The 20,049-nt window shown below is 38.6% G+C and overlaps 1 long non-coding RNA gene and 1 pseudogene across 10 annotated transcripts in view; both read left to right on the forward strand.

The window, feature by feature from the left end:
- LOC119869578 overlaps positions 1-20,049 on the forward strand; it is a 43,930-nt gene that overhangs the window by 14,385 nt on the left and 9,496 nt on the right. The window lies entirely within an intron of this gene.
- Positions 9,392-13,175, forward strand: LOC100683324 (annotated as a pseudogene).

Raw genomic sequence — 20,049 nt, forward strand, 5'->3', positions numbered from 1 at the left:
AATAAAAAACAATAAACAGAGTATCAGTGAACCGTGGAAGTTTCAAATGGCCTAATATACATGTAATTGGGAGAGAAAGCTGGACAGAAAAAATTTTGAAGAAATAATAAGCAAAATTTTTTTCAAGTTTAATAAAACCTGTAAACTCATAGTTTCAAAACACCCAACAAACCCAATTCAAGAAATATGATGAAAATCACATCAAAGCACATCATGTCCAGACAGCTCAAAACTACTGATAAAGAGATAATCTTAAAAACAGGTGAAGGGGTGGAGTAGAAAAGACACATTTTACTTACAGTAGAACAAAGATAAGGATGACAGTAGATTTCTTGCCAGAAATAATGCAGGTGATAAGACAGTGGAGCAACATTTAAAAAATATTTTAAAAAATTTAAAAGACTGCTTAGAATTCTATACCTGGCAAAACTAACTTTGAAAGCTGAAAGGGTGATAAAGATTTTTTTTTCAGATATACAAAAGCTGAAGGGATGCAACCAGTAGACTCACACTACAAGAAATAGTAAGGGTAGTCCTACAAAGAGAAGGAAAATGGTAACAGATGGAAAGGTGGATCTAAGCAAAGAAAGGAAGAGCATCAGAGATGGAAACTACATGGATAAAAATATAAGATTTTTTAAAGTATTTAAATCTTATTAAAAGGTAATTGTTTAAACAAAAGTAATAACTATGTAATATAGGACTACAACATATGTAAAACTGAACCATGTGATATCAATAGCAAAAAGATTAGGAGGGGAAAAATGGAGGTATGTCATTTTTAGATTCTTATATGTACATACAGTGGTATAATTTCACTAGAAGACAGACTGTGGTTAGTTGTCTAAAGCAACCACAAAAATAACAAAACAAAGTTATAGCTAATAAAGTAACAAAGCAGATCAAATGAAATCATAAAAAATACTCAATTAAACCAAGAGAAGGTAGAAGAAGGAGAGAGAGAGAAAACTGATGGGATAAATTGAAAACAAATAGAAAAATGTTAAATATGACCCTAACCACATCAGTAATCACATTAAATGTTAATGATCTAAATTTAATGTAGAGATTTTGAATGGATAAAGTAGAATTTGCTTTTGGGCATGCTTATTTTGACCTAATTATATGCTACCTACAAGAATCGCACTTCAGAGGCACCTGGGTGGAGCAGTGGATTAAGCAACTGACTCTTGGTTTCAGCTCAGGTGGCGATCTCGGGGTCATAAGATTGGGCCCCACATTGGGCTCTGCACTCAGTGTGGAGTTTGCTTGAGATTCTCTCTCCCTCTCCCTCCGCACCTCCCATTCATGCTTTCTCCCTCTCTCTTGCTCTCTCTCTCATAAGAGAGAAAGAATAACACTTCAAATGCAGATACAAATAGGTTAACAATAAAATAATGAAAAAGTATTTACCATGTTAATACTAATCAGAAGACAGAATAGCTTAAAAATTAAAAAAAAAGAATGGCTATATTAATATCAGATAAAGTAGATTTCAGAGACCATGGATAAAAACGTCATTCTATAATGATTTAGCAATATAAAGACATTCATCAAGACCTGAAAAGCTCTAAGTTTATAAGTAACTTAAACACTATCAATCAAATTAACCTCCTTTATAATCAGAATAGTTTGCCTGCATATGACACAATATACATTCTTCTAAAATGTACATGGAACATATACCAAAATGGACAATATCCTGGCCCATAAAATAACTCCAAATAAATTCAAAAGGATTCAATTCATACAATGTGTGTTCTCTGACAACCATAAAATTAAAGCAGAAATCAATGACAGAAAGATCACTGAAAAATCCTCAGATGTTTATAATCTAAATAACAAATGGTCAAAGAGTAAATCACAAGGAAAATGAGAAAGTATTTTTAAAAATGAAAATAAAAAGGCATCATATAAAATGCACAGCATGACACTAGAATAGCACATAGGAAGAAGTTTTTTTTTTTTTTTTTTTAGGAAGAAGTTTCTTGAATTGAATGACTGTATTAGAAAGAAAGGTCTTAGTTATCAACCTCACTTTCCACTTTAAGTAACCAGAAAAAGAAGAGCAAGTTAAATCCAAAGTTGAATTAAAAAAAATTTTGGGACAAATCAATACAATAAAAAAACAACAACAGAGGAAGTCATTGGAAACAATACAACCGATATATTTTTAGCTAGAAGGATCAAGAAGAAAAAAGATGACACAAATTAATCAACATCAGGAACAGGGTAGTGGCATCACTACATTTTCTACTGATATTACAAGAATGATAAGGAATATCATGGACAACTTTATGCCAGTAAATCCAACACGTAAGATGAAATGCACAGTTTTTTTTTTTTTTTTTTTTTTTTTTTTTTAATTTTTATTTATTTATGATAGTCACAGAGAGAGAGAGAGGCAGAGACACAGGCAGAGGGAGAAGCAGGCTCCATGCACCGGGAGCCCGACGTGGGATTCAATCCCGGGTCTCCAGGATCGCGCCCTGGGCCAAAGGCAGGCGCCAAACCGCTGCGCCACCCAGGGATCCCGAAATGCACAGTTTTTTTGAGAGACACAACAAATTACAAAAGCCCAATCAGGAAGAGATATGCTAATTGCTCTATTTGTACTAAAGAATTTAGCATGTGATTAAAATAATTTTATGAAAAAACTTCAAGTCCAGATGACTTCATCAGTGAATTGTAGCAGACATTTAAGAAGGAAATAATACTAATCTACACAAATGCTTTCAGGATGCTGGAAAAGTAAAATTACTTTTCAGCCAGCATTATTACTCTGATGCTGACACCAAAGATATTCTAGAAAAAAAATACAGAATAAGATTATTAAGATATTTTAAACTATGATAATTTTAATAGAAATAGAAAAAAGTATTTGACAAAATCCCACATTCATTCATGATAAAAACTCTCAGCAAACTAGTCATAAAGGGGCCTTTACAAAATATCTATATTGGGACACCTGGGTGGCTCAGCAGTTGAGCATCTGCCTTCTGCTCAGGGTGTGATCCTGGAATGCCTGGATGGAGTCCTGCATCGGGCTGGGCTCCCTGTTTGGAGCCTGCTTCTCCCTCTGCCTGTGTCTCTGTCTCTCTCTCTCTCTCTCTCTGTGTCTCTCATGAATAAATAAATAAAATCTTTTTAAAAAACACCAAAAAACCCAAAAATATTTATATTAACATCATACTTAATAGTGAAAGACTAAATGCTTTTCCTCTAAGATCAAGAACAAGACAAGGATGTTTGCTTTCATCAATTTTTATTCAGCCTTGTGCTAAAAGTTATAGAAGCAAAACTGTCTTTATTTGCAGGTGATACACTTACCTATCTGGTCTTCATTTTAACTAATCCAACTTGCCTTTGTAGTGCAAAGGCAGCCATATACAAAATATCACCAAAGAGTATTTACGTGCTCCAGAAAAACCATACCTAAAAATCAAGCCACATTTGGCCCCATGGGTCATTGTTTCTTAACCCTTGGTCTATGTAGAAAATCTCTTGGACTCTACAAAAATTTTCTAATACTAATGAGAGGTTACAGGACACAAGACCAATACACCAAAAAATTTTTGTTTTTATATAATAACTGGACAATCAGGGTAATTGCATATATTATTATTCAATTATACATCTGAAATATGTATTGTACCCTACTAAAAATTGTGCATTATTAAGCAGTACATATAACGTAGATACAATTTACTGTTTCAATCATAGCTCAAAAAACATTTTTAGTTAAAAAAAAATAGCAAAAATAATGTAACATAAATCCTCCCATCACTCCGCTTCAGTAATTTTCAGCATTCTTCTGTTCTCTTTCAAAGGCTTTTGCTGTCTAGGGGAACAGAGAAATGGGCTGTATCTAGAAGGGATTATGGGATAAAGAGAGGATTTTTGTTTTTTATTATGGTGGGATGTGCTACAGCATGTCTAGATGCAGATGAGAAGAGAGGGCACACGGAGGCATAAGGAAGTGGAACCCATTCCTGAGTGGGCAGGAAGGGCTGGGCTTGTGTCCTGTGCATAAGGGAGGCATGGGCCTCGGAGAAGCACACAGCTCCTCTGTGACAAACAAAGACGGATAGAACTTGCTTATTGTGCCACAGTGGCTCTTTGTTGGTGATAATGATAATATCAACAATTACAACAATGAGAACAGTTGGGAGGCCTTTGTATTCATTAATAAAATGAGTCACACACAAATTCAGCAGTACTTGAATTTCTTTGATGAAGTTTTCAACCAGCATACTGATGAGTGCCTTATAGGTACAGATTTCTAGAGGTCTCCAACTGAGAAAGAATAATTCCCGCAACCCCAATGTTCCCTTGAAGCAATGTTCACTTAGTCTAAATTGGAGTAATCCATTGATAGGGGTGACGGAAAGTCTTCTGCCCGGGTATTCAGAGTAAAGTTATATTGCCACTCAAGGTTTGCAGTGTTAGTAGTATTTTTCATGAACAAAAACCTCTGTCCCCCACCCCCTGTTCCCTTGTCAATCCCATCACCATCAGTTTCATCACTTACTCATGCAGGAAAAAAATAGCTGTAGTTTCCATTTATTAAGTGGTAGCAGGTGCTGCTACCTCACCCCGTCTTCACAATAGCCCTGTGTAGTAGATAGTATAAGCTCCTGTTAGTCATTGTGGAAAATGAGGCTTATAGGGCTTAGGTCAGGGTCTCAAGTCACATTTCAAAAGTATCAGGGCCAGAATTAAAATCCAAGTCCACGTGACTCCAAAGTCTCTGCTCTGGATGAGAATTATATGTTATGCCACCTGCCTTTCTGAATGAAAAAGTTTCACTGGCGTAGATATATATGCATATTTCCCTCCAATTCTAATTTATTGTAAGGACCACATTTTGACATAATAGAGGAACTCAGAAGGATAAAAATAATTCACCGTTCCAACATCCTGTTGTAGCAACTGTTTCATTTTCCTCCATTTCCTTTTGATCTTTATCCATATGTACATGTTTTACATAGTTGTAGATAGAATTTTGTATTCTGCTGATATGGTTAATATGATACCAGGCGTTTTCCTTGTTGCTATTTGGTCCTTAATGGATGCATAATACTCCGTTTTGCTAAACTGCCATGATTTAGTTAACCAATCCCCACAATGGACAAAGTTGTGTCCAGTTTTTTAGTTGTATAAATTATACTGCAGCAAACGATTTGGTTCCCATCCCACCCCCCATCATTCCTAACTTTTTTTTAAAGAATAAATTCCCAGGAGTGAGATTATAAAACAACAATTTGAACATGTTTATGGCTTTGATACTTTAAAAGAGAATCAAATTAGGAAAGTTTGTACCTTGATGATAGAAAACAGATATCCTAAACAGATTAACTACATGAATTATTGTTTAGGGGGACCAAATTGACAAGTGGGGAATGATTGCTCATGGGTACAGGGTTACTTTTTGGGGTGATGAAATGTTCTGGAATTAGATGGTGGTGATGGTTGCACAGCTTTGTGACTATACTAAAAACACGGAATTGTAAATATACTTGAAAAAGGTGAATTGCATGTTATGTGAATTATATATCAATAAAGTCGTTATAAAGAATTAAAAACAGGGCGCCTGGGTGGCTCAGTTGGTTAAGCGTCTGTCTTCTGCTCAGGTCATGATCTTGGGGTCCTGATATCGAGTCTCATGTTGGGCTCCACGCTCAGCGGGGAGTCTGCTTCTTTCTCTCCCTCTCCCCCTCTCCACCCCACTTGTGCTCTTGCTCTCTCTCAAATAAAAAAAAAAAAATCTTAAAAAAAATAAAGTGCCAAGAGAAAAAATATTAAAAAATAATTAAAAACAAAGTGTCTGATATTCCAAGTAAGGGTTTCAACGGTTGCTATCACTATTTGATGTTTGTTTTTATATTTGGAAGCAGTGCATCTCAAGAGCATCAGACTTCCGGGGTGACTCATGGCATCACCACTTAGCTGCCATGTGACCCCTGGCCAGTGCTGTATGAGTTGGGTCTTCCAGAAGACCATGCCGAGATGGAGTTTGGGGTACAGGGTATTTATTGAAGATCAGCACTTACCAAAGCAGGGCAGAAGCAGGGCTGGGTGGAAGGGGTAGGAATGACATGCAGGTCTGACAGCCTCAGTGAACTCTGCAGGAAGCTCTGGACTGTCAGTGTCCTCCACTGAGCTGAAATGGCCAGGCCTGTACACACCGATCTTGTATGGAACCTGATGCACGTCACCAGGAACAGCAGGATCTCAGGCCAGGTATGCTCTGCATCTCTGACCAGCCCTAAGCGAACACACAGCAGGAGGCTACCCAGGTAAGCCACAGGACCAGGCATCTGGGAGGCCTATATCCATCCACAACACATGGCTCTGACCTCTTGCCTCAATTTCCTTACCTGTAAAATTGAGACAATAATGGTACTTACCTCTTAGGATTGTTAGAGAATTAAATGAGAAAATACACATGAAACACTTAGAACAGAGCTTGTCATATGTTAACTGTTCAGAAAATTCTAGATGTCACTATTTTATTATTACTCTATTGAATAATAAAGTCAGTTTTGCCCAAACTAGCTGAAGAATTGTGATGCAGCATATATACTGAGAAGGCTCTGAAGACTTCGTTAAAAATTTATTTGAGAGAGAGAGTGTGTGTGTGTGCATGAGCAGAGGGGAGGGGCAGAGGGAGAGAGAGAGGGAGAGGGAGAAGCAGACTCCCCACTGAGCAGGGGGCCAGACAACCAGGGGCTTGATCCTAGGACCCTGGAATCATGACCTGAGCTGAAGGTAGATTCTTAACCAACTGAGCCACCCAGGTGCTCCTGAAGACTTCTTCTTCTTCTTCTTTTTTTTTTTTTTTTTTTATAGACTCCACTTTTTAGAGCATTTTCACGTTGACAGCAAAATGGAGCAGAAGGTACAGCATTCTCATAGACCTCTGCCCCTCCCCGCTAGGCGGCCTCCTCCACTGTTCTCAAGACTTTTAAGAAAAGGAACATTATATTTCTGTGGTGGCTTGTTCATATTTTGAGTCCAGAATGAGCAGGGCCTGCAAGGAATGAGCGGAATGAGGTTGTGAAAGCTTCCCTCCCCCAAATCTTTCTGTCTACTCCTGATTGACGTTTCTATCCCATTCGATCATTCTTTGTCATTAATACCTCCATTTCGTGAGCACTGGAAGATGCTTAGTAGATCCTTCCTGCTATGGCAACCAGCTGGGAGCAGAATCTCTTGTCAAGGAAATGACTTCTGATAAATAGATTAGGGTTATCGTTGTAGAATGGTCAGAGCTCCCCAGTGCAGGAACCTCAGGGCAGCGGGCCCAGTTGTTGGCCACAGCAGATCCTGTGCACTTGGGAGGAGGGCAGGATGAGCCCACGGGTGCCCTGCTTGCAGGGTTGCAAGAGAGGATCGGCAGAGAGGCAGATGCTCAGGAAGGGAGGTGGAAAGTGAAAACGAGCCTTTGCTTAGTCACAACTTGACCCTGGGTATGGTTCTCTTAGAGAGGAAAGACAGCCTAGACTTTTTACTTTCTGATTTTTGGGCCAATTTCAGTTTTATCCACATAGGATGGGAGAAATTTTCTAAGTGTTAAAACAGCTTTGCTTTTTCCTCTTCTTCTTCATCACAGAGTGAAATGGACTTTTTTGGGGGGAGGAATACATTCTGTGAATTTTAACACACAGAAATTTAGGTAACCACCATCGCAATCAGGATACTGATTGTACTACCCCACAAACTTTCCTTTGCTATATCTTTGTAGTCACATTAGTCTCTGGCAGCCACTGATTGGTGCTCTATTACTATCATTTGAGACAGTTCTGCCTTTTTTTTTTTTTTTGAAGATTTTATTTATTTATTCATTATAGACACACACAGCAGAGAGAGAGGCAGAGACACAGACAGAGGGAGAAGCAGGCTCCATGCAGGGAGCAACCCAGGGAGTCGGTCTTGGGACTCCTGCATCATGCCCTGGACCGAAGGCAGGCAGTAAACCGCTGAGCCACCCAGGGATCCCCAATTCTGCCTTTTAATAATCTAGTGTGTTATCCTCATGGAGTTTGCGAAGATTGTGGGCTTTTGATTAGGAGAGAAACACTACCTCCTCCATCTTATTCATCTTTGTATCTCCAGTGCTTTGTGATTTGGGGGGGGTTAACTTAATGAGGCATGGAAAGAAAAGGTAACATACTTACAGTCTCCTCTCATCTTCTTCATCTTGGTAACTGAGTCCCACCTGACAATTAGAGTAAAATTAAGAGGAGGGGAGGGTCCAGACTAAATGATATAATAAACATAAAATACTCAGAACAGTGCTTGACCTATGAGAAATGTCCCCTCCAAAATGCTAGCTGTTACTATTCTATTCCTCTACTAACAGTCCATGTTGCGAAGACTACACAAAAAACTGATGCAGCGTGTAAACTGAGAAAGCTCTGAAGACTTAAAAATAGACTTTATTTTATTTTATGTTAAGATTTTATTTATTTATTCATGAGAGATACAGAGCGAGAAAGAGAGGCAGAGACACAGGCAGAGGGAGAAGCAGACTCCACACTGGGAGCCCAACGTGGGACTCGATCCCAGGTCTCCAGGATCAGGCCCTGGACTGAAGGCAGCGCTAAACCACTGAGCCACCCGGGCTGCCCTAGACTTTATTTTTTAGAGCTGTTTCAGGTTCATAGCCAAATTGATTTATAGTGGAGAGGGCAGAAAGTTACTTGGGGAAAGAATGGATTTGGCAGAGGAAATGGGAGAGGCAAAAAGGAAAAATAAAAGCCAGCGCAGGCTGTGTTTGAGCAGAGAGGTTTGTTTGGTTTTCTTTTGAGGTGGGGAGAGGCTGAAACATCGGCAAAGATGGGAGGTAGTTGCATGCTTTGATCAGTAGGGCTTTGGGCAGACTCATGCTAGATGAGAAGCATATTACAGACATTCTATTGTGTGTTATGGATGAAATCTTCTATGGCCTTTTCAAAAGATGATATAAAGATTCGAGTTGCTTTTAAATTATTTGTGGATAGAATTTATCTTCTATTATTGAGGCAGGCCATGAAGCAACACAACAGTCTTTATTATTATGTTATAATAATTATAATTATTGTGATATATATATATACATTATATTTTTAAAAATGTAATATATAGACACAGGCTTAATATATGTATACATGCACCGTTCAAGTTGCCTTATCAACACTAACTCATCTAATCCTCATCACAACCCAAAGAGATAGATATTATTATTATTATTCCATTTTACAGAGGAGGAGACGCAGATTTAGAAAGATTGAGTAACACACTTAGAGCTGTTAAGTGGATTTGAATATAGGCCTTTTAAAAAAATATTTACTTTAGACAGAGTGAGTGAGTGGGGGGAGAGAGAAGTAGACAAGCAGACTCTCTGCTGATCAGGGAGACGGGATGCAGGGCTTTATCCCAGGGCCCTGAGATCAAGACCTGAGCCGAAATAAAGAATCGGACACTTAACCGACTGAGCCATCCAGGCGCCCCTTGAATACAGGCTTTTTAAAGGCAGAAGCTATTCTTCTAACCATGATGCTATATTGCTGCTGCTCTGAGCCTCAAGTTTCTCATCTGTAAGATAGAGAATCATTCCTGACTCATAAAAGCATTCTGAGGATTAAATGAAATCATTATAAGCTACCTAAAGGGATTTATTTTTATTCTTTGATCCCAATTATCTGCTACCCTGCCTCGCACATAGGAGAGATTCAATAAAAGCTCTGCTATTTTATGACTAAGCATATTCCATGCTGACTCTAGGTTTTATGCAAGACAATTTTGAGTTAATAATCACTGTGCTTGCACTGGAGATACAAATATGAACAAAACAATCCTTGCCCTCAGGAGCTCATAATCCTGTGGGTTAAAAGCATACAAAGGCATCATCTCGATCGACACAGAGCGCAAGTGCAGATGTGCGGTCTGCCTGAAAGCTGTTTGAAAGGATGATTTGGAGTTGAGAGGACAGGTGAGAAGAAAAGGAGAGGCACAGGAAGGCAAGACACAATTTGGAGAGTGGAAAACCACTGGTATTTGGTGTTTGTTACTGAGGCATAAAATGCTGGGCAAGAAGTGGCAAGAAATGAAGTTGGAGAGATAAACACCTTGTGTTGCCACGTGGAAAAACCTGAACTTCACCTTGTTAGCCACTGTTTCCAAAACATCTTTTTTTTCCCCACACTTTTCAAACTTTTTGCCTTATCCATGTTGTCTCTGTAATATTATATGTTTGAAATTAAAAGCAGCTCACTTTTTACTTAATTTTGCTGAGCATAATGTCCCTGAAATCTCAGTTTTGTTGTGCTACTTTTCTTTTTCTAATGTACTTTACAGTAAGCACATTACAGTTAAAAATTTAGAAAACATTTATCCACGGATGACTTAAAGTCATCTCAGATACTACCAAGGGTATGTGTATTACACTTGTTCAAGTATGCAGTGGGGAGTTCTTGAGATTTTTTTTTTTAGTAGAGGAATGAGATAGTTAGATTTACTTTCTTTACAAAAAGCAGAAACTTAAAATGTTTACTCAGAAGAAAGATGAACAAATAGGTACTTCTCATTATAAAATGTCTTCTTTAAGATTTAGGGTTTAGATTTCCCTCTTTATACTCTGACTCCCAGGCAAAAACTAGTTGGTCAAGTTAACCCCCAATACTTCTTTTAGGAAGGTTTAAGTCGAGTATTTGTTTATTTTTATAAGCAAATACAAAATATTGTGGAAAACCATTTTATTAGTCTGTATAATTTTGTGATCATGTCTCTTATTTTAAGAGTTTTCTTTTTCCCTTCATATTCTAATTCAATCTTGTTTTATCATCATGCTTCCATAGTAAAATCTACAAAGTATATTTGAAGAATCTAATTTCTAAAAAAAAAAATCTAATTTCTACCCTTTAACTCTAAGTAGTTCCCTCAATTCACGCTATAGTGAGCCATTTTGTTTATTAATTTATTAATCTTGTGGCTTATCCTTCCATTTAAAAAATTATAAGTTGTATGGTACCTTGCTTTTATCACACTTTTTTTTCTGGGGATCACTACATGGCAATATAGAGAGATATTCTCATGCAGAGGGTAGTTTTGAGAAGAAGGGCATGGAATGCAGAAATTCATACAAGGTAAATTTTCTTATCATATATACTATAAATCAATAACAGAAAAATATCTAGAAAAACTTCAAATATTTGAATATTAATCAACAACCATCTAAATAACTTATGATGAAGAATAAATCACAAAGAACATGAGGACATAGTATAATTTAATCAATTAAAATTATAACAATTATAATATAAATAGTCGATATGATCTATATATCTATAGATAAAATTTCTAGGCTGTAGCTAAAACAGAGCTTACAGGGAAATCTATGGCATTAAAAGCTTATATTGGAAAGAAAATTATCAAATTATTAACCTAAGCTTGCACCTTAAGATAAAACCTATAAAGCAAGAATAAACTAAATCCAAAGCAAGCAGAGGAAAAGAAATAATAAAAATAAAAGCAGAAATCAATGTACTAGAAAACAGAGGAACAAATAGAGAAAATAAATAAGACAAAAAACTGTTCCTTTGAAAAGACCAATAAAATTGATAAGTCTCTAGCCAGACTGATAAAGAAGAACAACAAACATACAGATGAGCAATATTAGGAATCTTGAAAGAGGGGCATCACTACAAATCCTACAGATATGATAAGGATTTAGAAAAAGTATTGTGGTCAGCTTTATGCCAATAACTTTGATATGTATAATGAACACATTTATAAAAAAAAAAATATTAAAGTTCACTCAAGAAGAAACAGATAGCCTGAACAGCCTTCTATCAAAGAAATTGGATTTTTAGTTAAAACCTTTCCACAATAAAATTCCACACCAGACAATTTCAGTGATGAATTTTACCAAATATTTAAGAAAGGAATAGTATCAAGTCTACACAAATTCTTCCAGAAAATGGGCCAACATTGCACTCATGTCAAAATAAGAAAAAGACATATATAAAAAAAAACCCTAGAAACTAATATTTTTCATCAACACAGATGCAAAGATCCTTAACAAAATACTAGGAAATATAATTCAGCAATATGTAAAAGGAACAATATATCATGACTAAGTAGGGTTTATCCAAGGAATGCAAGGCTTTTTTAGAAAGTTCATTTATTTTTTTTTTTAGTAATCTGTACACCCAACATGGGGCTCAAATCCAAAACCTCCAAGATCAAGAGTCATGCTCTTCTGATAGAGCTAGCCAGGTACCCCTGCAAGGCTCTTTAGATGGTTGAAAAATCAATCCATATAAATCAATGTGCCAAGAGATGGTAAAAGATAAGCCATGTGATCATATGAATAGATGCAGAAAAAACATTCGACAACATTTAGCATCAATTCATAATAAAATAAAAAATAGGAGCTCTGCTGCTGCCGCTGCCACTGCCACTGCTTCCGCCACCACCACCTGCGCTGCAACCATGCCACCCTACACCATCATCTACTTCCCTGTTCAAGGGTGCTGCAAGGCCAAGCGCATGCTGCTGGCTGACCAGGGCCAGAGCTGGAAGGAGAAGGTGGTGACCATGGAAACCTGGATGAAGGGCTCACTCAAGGCCTCCTGTCTGTATGAGCAGCTCCCCAAGTTCCAGGACTGAGACCTCACGCTGTACCAGTCCAATGCCATCCTGCAACACCTGGGCGGCTCCCTTGGGCTCTACGGGAAGGACCAGCAGGAGTCGGCCTTCTAGTGAACGATTGTGTGGAGGATCTCTGCTGCAAATATGCCCTCCTCATCTACACTAACTACGAGGCAGGAAAGGAGAAGTATGTGAAGGCACTACCAGGTTACCTGAAGTCTTTTGAAACACTGTTGTCCCAGAATGAGGGGGGCCAGGCCTTCATCGTGGGCAACCAGATCTCCTTCACGGACTACAACCTGCTGACTTGCTGCTGATTCACCAGGTCCTGGCCCCCAGCTGCCTGGACTCCTTCCCTCTGCTCTCGGCCTATGTGGCACGCCTCAGCGCCAGACTCAAGCTCAAGGCATTCCTGGCATCCCCCAAGCACGTGAACCGCTCCATCAATGGCAACGGGAAGCAGTGAGAGTTTGTGGAACCCTGGGCGGGAAGCTGGGGGGCTGCCTGACTTCCTTTCTCCCTGACCAATAAAATTTTCAAGTGAGAAAAAATAAATAAATAAAATTAAAAATATTCTCAAGAAACAAGGAATAGATTATAACCTCCTTCATCTGATAAGGGGCACCTAAAGGTAACATTATCCTTAAGGGTCAAAGTCTCAGTGATTTACTCCCCCAAGTGAAGACAAACAATGATGTCAGTTCTCATTACTTCTGCTCAATATTTTTAGAGTGGGCTAAGTAAAGAAAATGATAATAAGTGCATACCAGTTTGAAAGGGAGAAGACATTATGTCTTTGTTCACATGTTATAGGATCGTTTGCATAGAAAATCCCAAATAATCTACAAAAACTTCTAGAATAAGTAAATTATCAGGGTCACAGACTGCAAGGTTATAAACAACTGGATATGTAAATAGAAAAATCATTTCCCATACTTTTAAATAAATGAAATATTCGGGAATAAATTTAACAAAAAAGTAAGACATACACAGAACACTACAAAATGTTGTTGAGATTAAAGAAGGCTTAAATAATGTTAGTGGGTTAGAAAACTCAGTATTGCTAAGATGCCAATTCTGTCCAAATTGATCAATAGATCCAACACAATCCCAATAAAAATCCCAGCAAGCTTTTTGTCAAAATCAATAAGCTGATTTTATATCAGATGCAAAATACCTAGAGTAGCCAAAATGATTTAGAAAAGGAGGAATAGAGGACTTACACTACCTAATCGAGATGTATTATAAGTTACAGTATATAAGACAATGTGGTACTGGCATAACGATAAGATATAGATCAATGGAACAGAGTAAAGAGACCTGAAATAGACCCATATATATATGGTTGATTGATTTCAATAAGAATACTAACATAATTTAGTGGGGGAAGGGTAGTCTTTGCAAAGATGGTGTTCAAACTATTGAACATCCATAGGCAAATAAATAAAGCTTGCCCCTTACCTTGTATCTTACGCAAGTTAACTCAAAATAGATCAGAGATCTAAATATAAGAACTAAAACTATAAAACATCCAGAAGAAAACGTAGGAGAATTTTTTTTTTTGTGATCCTGGCTTAGGCAAAAATTTCCTAGTAAGAAGGAAAAAGCAAGAATCATAAAAGAAAATAAATCAATAAATTGTACTAATCAGAATTGAGAACTAATCTGAATTAAGTGTTTTTGAAAGACAACAAATAAATAAATAAATAAAATTTTAAAAAATAAATAAATAAAGATACTTTACTAAAGAAGACAAATGGATAGCATATAAATACATTAAATAGATTCTCAACATCACTAGTCATTAGGGAAATGCAAATAGAAACCATAATGAGATACCACTATATACATACTAGCATGGCTAAAATTTGGAAGACTGACAATACTAAGTTCTAATAAGAATGCAGGGCATGCAAGATTATATAGCTTCTTCGGAGAACAGTTTTGAGAGATTCTCTTTCTTTTTTGTATATTTTTTTTATTGAAGTTTGATTTGCCAACATAAAGTATAACACCCAGTGCTCATCCCATCAAGTGCCCCCCTCAGTGCCCATCACCCAGTCACCCTGTCCCTCTGTCCGCCCCCCCCACCTCCTCTTCCACTACCCCTTGTTCATTTCCCAGAGTTAGGAGTCTAGTTTGAGAGATTTTTATAAAGTCAAACACACACATACATTTTCTATATGACCCACAAGCCCATTCCTATTAATTTAACCAAGAGAAAGGAAGACATGTATTCATACAAACACTTACCTGTAAATATTTCTAGAAGATTTATTCATAGTAGCCTCAAACTGGAAACAATTCAAATGTTCTTTATCTGGGAAATGGATAAGCCAACAGTGGTGTACCTATGCAAAGGAATATACTCAGCCATAAAAAAGATCAATCTATTCATACCCACAGCAACATGGATGAAATAAAAAGCTTTATGTTAAGTGAAGGTAGCCAGATGCCCAAGGTTATACATTATATTATTCCATTTATGTTACATTCTTTAAAAGGCAAAAAGATAGAGGGAGAAATCAGATTAATAATCGTCAAGGTCCAGAACCAAGGAAAAGGCTTGACTGGTAAAAGGTCCAGAAGAACTTTTTGGGGTGCTGGAATCAGCCATAAAATTTGTCAAGACTCACGAAACTGTACTGCAAAGGGTGAATTTTATTTTTATATGTTATACCTTTATACCTTTGACTTTAAAATAAATGTAAAAAAAGAAAAAAGCTAACAGGGGGAAGAAAAGAACAAAGGCAGAGAGACATTAAGAGGACAGAAGAAGGGATGAAGCTTAAACCAGGGCAGAGACTGTTAAGCTAAAGGCATAGGGTTATAACCCTTCCCCCCCCCCCCCCCCCCCCCCCCCCCAGTCTTTGGAATTGGAGACACCTGAGCTTGAATAATGGCTTTGCCATTTATTAGTGTGCGAACTTAGGCAAGTTAGTTAACTTCTGTAGTCCTGTTCATTCATCTGTAAAATGAGGGTGATAATAGTACCCATCAGTGAATGCTTAGGACGATGTCTACAGAAGAAATCACGTATTTTTCGAGTAGAGCTTAAAACGTCAAAGTGTTGTGATATGATCTTGTGATAGGATCTTGGAAATGAGGGGGTAGAGGGAGATAAGGCCGATGCATGGGTTTGGACTCAGGTGATTGACTGCCACCAGCTGACATACAGATCTGGAGGGCAGACAATGAGTCCAAGTTTAAACGAGATTGCAGAGCCGCTCTGACAGTCCTCTCGGTGAGCCTTCTGCTAAGAGCTGCATATAGGCATCCAGACCGCAGTATAAAGTGAAAGGCTGTAGTCGGTGATCTAACTTTCGGATTAAAAAATAAAAAAAAAATCACAACATAGAAAATGCATTTTTAATTTGGGTTCGTGTTGAACATGTATCTAGGGGTTCATTTTATTGGGTGAATACCCACGCCAACTATTGTTATCATAACTCCTTGTGTCTTTGTGCTGAAACACAGTAGGCACTCAACAAATGTTTGTTGAATGAATCTGTTGATTACTCTGACTACATATAGGCAGCTAAGACCTCTTTAAATTCATGGTGTCACATGGAAGGATGGCAGGAGATGGTGCTTGCTTGCTACTTGGAGACTTTGCATTGAACTGATGGTTTCCTTTTATCATTTCTTCCCCAAATTATCTCTTAAATGCAGCTGCAGTTCTGTTTTATGCACTCATTGCATTTTTTATTGCACTGGCAGTTGGAACCTTGCAGGAAAGACCAGAATCTTCTCTGAATTTTTTTTTTTTAAATGTTCCTTTTGGGGATCCCTGGGTGGCGCAGCGGTTTGGCGCCTGCCTTTGGCTCAGGGCGTGATCCTGGAGACCCGGGATCGAATCCCACATCGGGCTCCTGGTGCATGGAGCCTGCTTCTCCCTCTGCCTGTGTCTCTGCCTCTCTTTCTCTCTCTGTGACTATCATAAATAAAAAATAAAAAATTAAAAAAAAAAAATAAATAAATAAATAAATGTTCCTTTTGTGACTTTGGCAACAGGTCCTGGAAGTGTCACAGGGAGAATAAGTTTGAGGATCACTACTTTATGGCCGAAAACTATTTTAGTTCATTGTTACCAGCTCAGTCTGCCTTGGGCACCAAAGTATTATGTTCCTAATCCTGCAGGAGCCTGCAAATTCAATTAAAATCTGGTGTGACTTCCTGAAAATCACCAGTTAGGATGACTGCATTCCCTTAATTGGGCAGGATAGCGCATGTCCTAAAACTTGCTGCTGTATCTTATTAGTAGGTATTTCTTACCACCCACAGTCCAAGAAAAAAGTCCTTGTTCTGTGGTCATCGTTTCTTCTGTGGACCTTTCGCTCACACTGTGTGTTTTCTCGGTGTCTTGTGCATGGAGCAGGTTGCCTTTGAATGTCATGGTTATTGAGCAAATTTGAAAATAAGTGGGTTTGTAGGAGTCAGAGTGAGAAGTTAACGGACTGTAGGAGGCATGAGTCATAGCTGCTCTGAGCTTCAGAAACAGCTCAGCTTGGCCAGCTGTGGGCATTTGCTTCACCGTTTTAGCAAGTGAATCTATCCGTACTCCCCCAAAAGGGGTAGGACACGAATGAGTTGGGAAGTCCTGAGTAGGAAAGTCCACATTTAAAAATTGTCCCTTAGTATCTCAGTTTCACTCAAGGATAGTCTTTGAGGACTGGTCATCACCCTGAGCTCACCAAAGTGGAGACAGGTGGAGGCAGTAATACAAAAAGTCTCACTTTTTCTGGTTAGGGATGCACCAAAGGATCTGCTGATACTGCATATTCAAAACTAGGACATCCTTAATGCTCCATCCTTTTTCTCAATTCCGACATCAAAAAATGCACATGTACGTTTCTGCACCGCACCCGCCAATGTGTTGGAAGGAAAAAGTTTGTAATAAAAAGAAGCTGAAAAAAGAGGCATAGCAACGTGGCTAGGTTCCATTTGTACCACAGTGATCGCACTAGAAAGAAGCTCAGACATGCCAGGATGCAGAGAGAAGAAAAGGCAAGCAGCTTCAGATTGGATCAACCACTCAGCATAACAAGGACATCTTTAAGAGGGAGTTGTCCCAAGAGACTCCTGGATCTCATGGCTCCCTGAAGAATGGCGTGACCGTGATCTTGGTGAGGCTATGAAGTTAGGTAAAGAGCAGGGGAGTAGATGGAGGAATGTTCCTTTTTCCCTTGCTCCATTGCCTTCCCTCTTTTCTGTGTCCTCTGTGTACCTTATAAGGATCCCAAATCGTCACCCCATTATGGTTGAAGGACTCTACTGTAAAAGGCCCTTCAGCTCTTGGGCAAATGCAATAAGTTAAAGACACTCTACATATGCTTTTGAGTCACAGTTCTGAGTTAAGCTATTTGCTCTTGGGATCCCAGTGTCCAACTCTGGGAAACTCTGAAGGCTCTCACACCACTGTGTCAAAAAGCTGCTTGGCACTAAAGGAACATAGGTAAATACTAGCTAGCACTCATATGAGAAAACCCATATGAGAAAAGGTTGGCTTTATCAAGCCCACATCTGGTTTCCTGTGAACATTACAATATTACAAATCCCAAGGTCTCTTGTTCTGAATGAGAGCCTCAGGTTTGGGACAAGGAGAGAAGTCAGCTGTAGCATCTCTGTGCACCAAATCCTCTGGGGGAACCTTACATCCTAGTTCCCAAAGGTCACCTCAGTCAAGGACATCTTGGTTTGGTGAAAAGCAAATATTTTTCTAAAGGTTGCCACTTGCCACCTGGGTCCCATCTGGGAGGAGAAAAATTAAATTGATACCTATGACAACCCAGTGGCAAAAACAAGACCTTGACATTTTGTTTCTATTCTATTTTTATGACAGAAACAAAAGCAAGAAAGCGGGTTTCAATAGATAATAGAAGACTATGACAGTCATACCCGTTAGGTCTTTTTCTAATTCTAGAATCTATAACCATTACTCAAATATTCCTCCAGAACACAACTAAACACCATTATTTTAAACTTAATGTCATTGATATTTGGTGCAAGTATTTGGAATGTAACCAACTCTAGTGTGGTCAATCCTAAACATTTTTATTTTTAATATTTCTTGTATTTATTTGGCACATGGAGAGAGAGAGAGTACAAGCAGGGGGAGGGGAAGAGGGAAAGGGAGAAACAGACTCCCCATGGAACAGGGAGCCCAACGTGGGGCTCCATCCCAGGATTATTAGTTTAGCAATAATGCGGGGTCTAATGGCAGCTGGAATAAAAATGCATGGATAGAAAAAGACACAGGATATGAGGTATATCTGCTGGGACCTCTCTCATCCCATGGGTTCCACTAATCTAGCTTGCCAAGTCAGGTTGGGTTCAACTAATCTGGCTTGCCAGGAGGATACACCCTTCCCCCATCTGTGGGTGCCCCTCCCAGAATGGTGTTACAACCTTACAATCATGTATTTTTAGAATTTGAAGGAAAAACTTGAACTCAGATGGAAGAAATTTTATAAAGGAAATCCTCCCTAAAGTTATGGTGTTCACTAATTACCTCATTCAACCAACAACTTATTGTCTATCCGCGATGCATACTACTTGTTAGTCAGGCATTTACTTCCAGATGTTGACCATTCGATAACAGCACAGAAAAATCCACAAACTTTTCCCTCTCGTTTCGCCTGGAGGGAATGAGGGCTTTGTACTCTCCCGGCATGCAGGTGTTTCCTTATTCAGAAGGAAGGCTGAAGGCTGCTCCAAACAGAGAGCTTTGTCATCTCAAGAACAGCTTCTTTTAGAGCAACTCTACTAACTCGTTGTCCCTTTTTTCTCACATTCAAAACTGACTCTATAGGTCTGGGGCTTAATTGGAGAAACATTTAAATTCCACTGATAGGTGGCCCTTCACTGGTTCTTGGAAGTGGAAAATATTTTGCTTTGGTTTTGAAGTAGCTCCAGGGACAATGTACAACATTCAACCTCTTGCAGCGAGTGGTCAAGCAGCTGCAGGTTATTACAGGAGCTGGAGAATATTCTGTATTTAAAATGAACTCTCTACACCTTACAGCAGCTGCAAAAGCATCTATGCAGGAGGAGAAAATGGCTCCCATGAACAAGGGCCTTGGAATTGCTACACACCAGGACAAAGCCCTCCTGCTGTCAGGCAGGGTGAAATGTGCCTGCATCCCGCAATCATTCCATGTGAAATCTCTAATTAAATTTACTTATTTGGGTCTCCAAATTTTCTTCTCCAAGCAAGCACAAGGGGTTTGCTTGCCATCCGCCTACTCTTGCTTTTGAAAAAGCCGGTCACGTGATGAACCATAACTATTAATGAAGATACTCATTAGACAAAGTAATATATATTTAGAATATTCATCCCTGCTGAACTTTCCTGCATTAGCATCAAAATGGTTGGCAAGATAAAAAGCCATAAGAATTCCAGATAGGGCTTTA

This window comes from Canis lupus, chromosome 16 (assembly GCF_011100685.1).
Source record: "Canis lupus familiaris isolate Mischka breed German Shepherd chromosome 16, alternate assembly UU_Cfam_GSD_1.0, whole genome shotgun sequence".
In the NCBI taxonomy this organism is placed as follows: domain Eukaryota; kingdom Metazoa; phylum Chordata; class Mammalia; order Carnivora; family Canidae; genus Canis; species Canis lupus.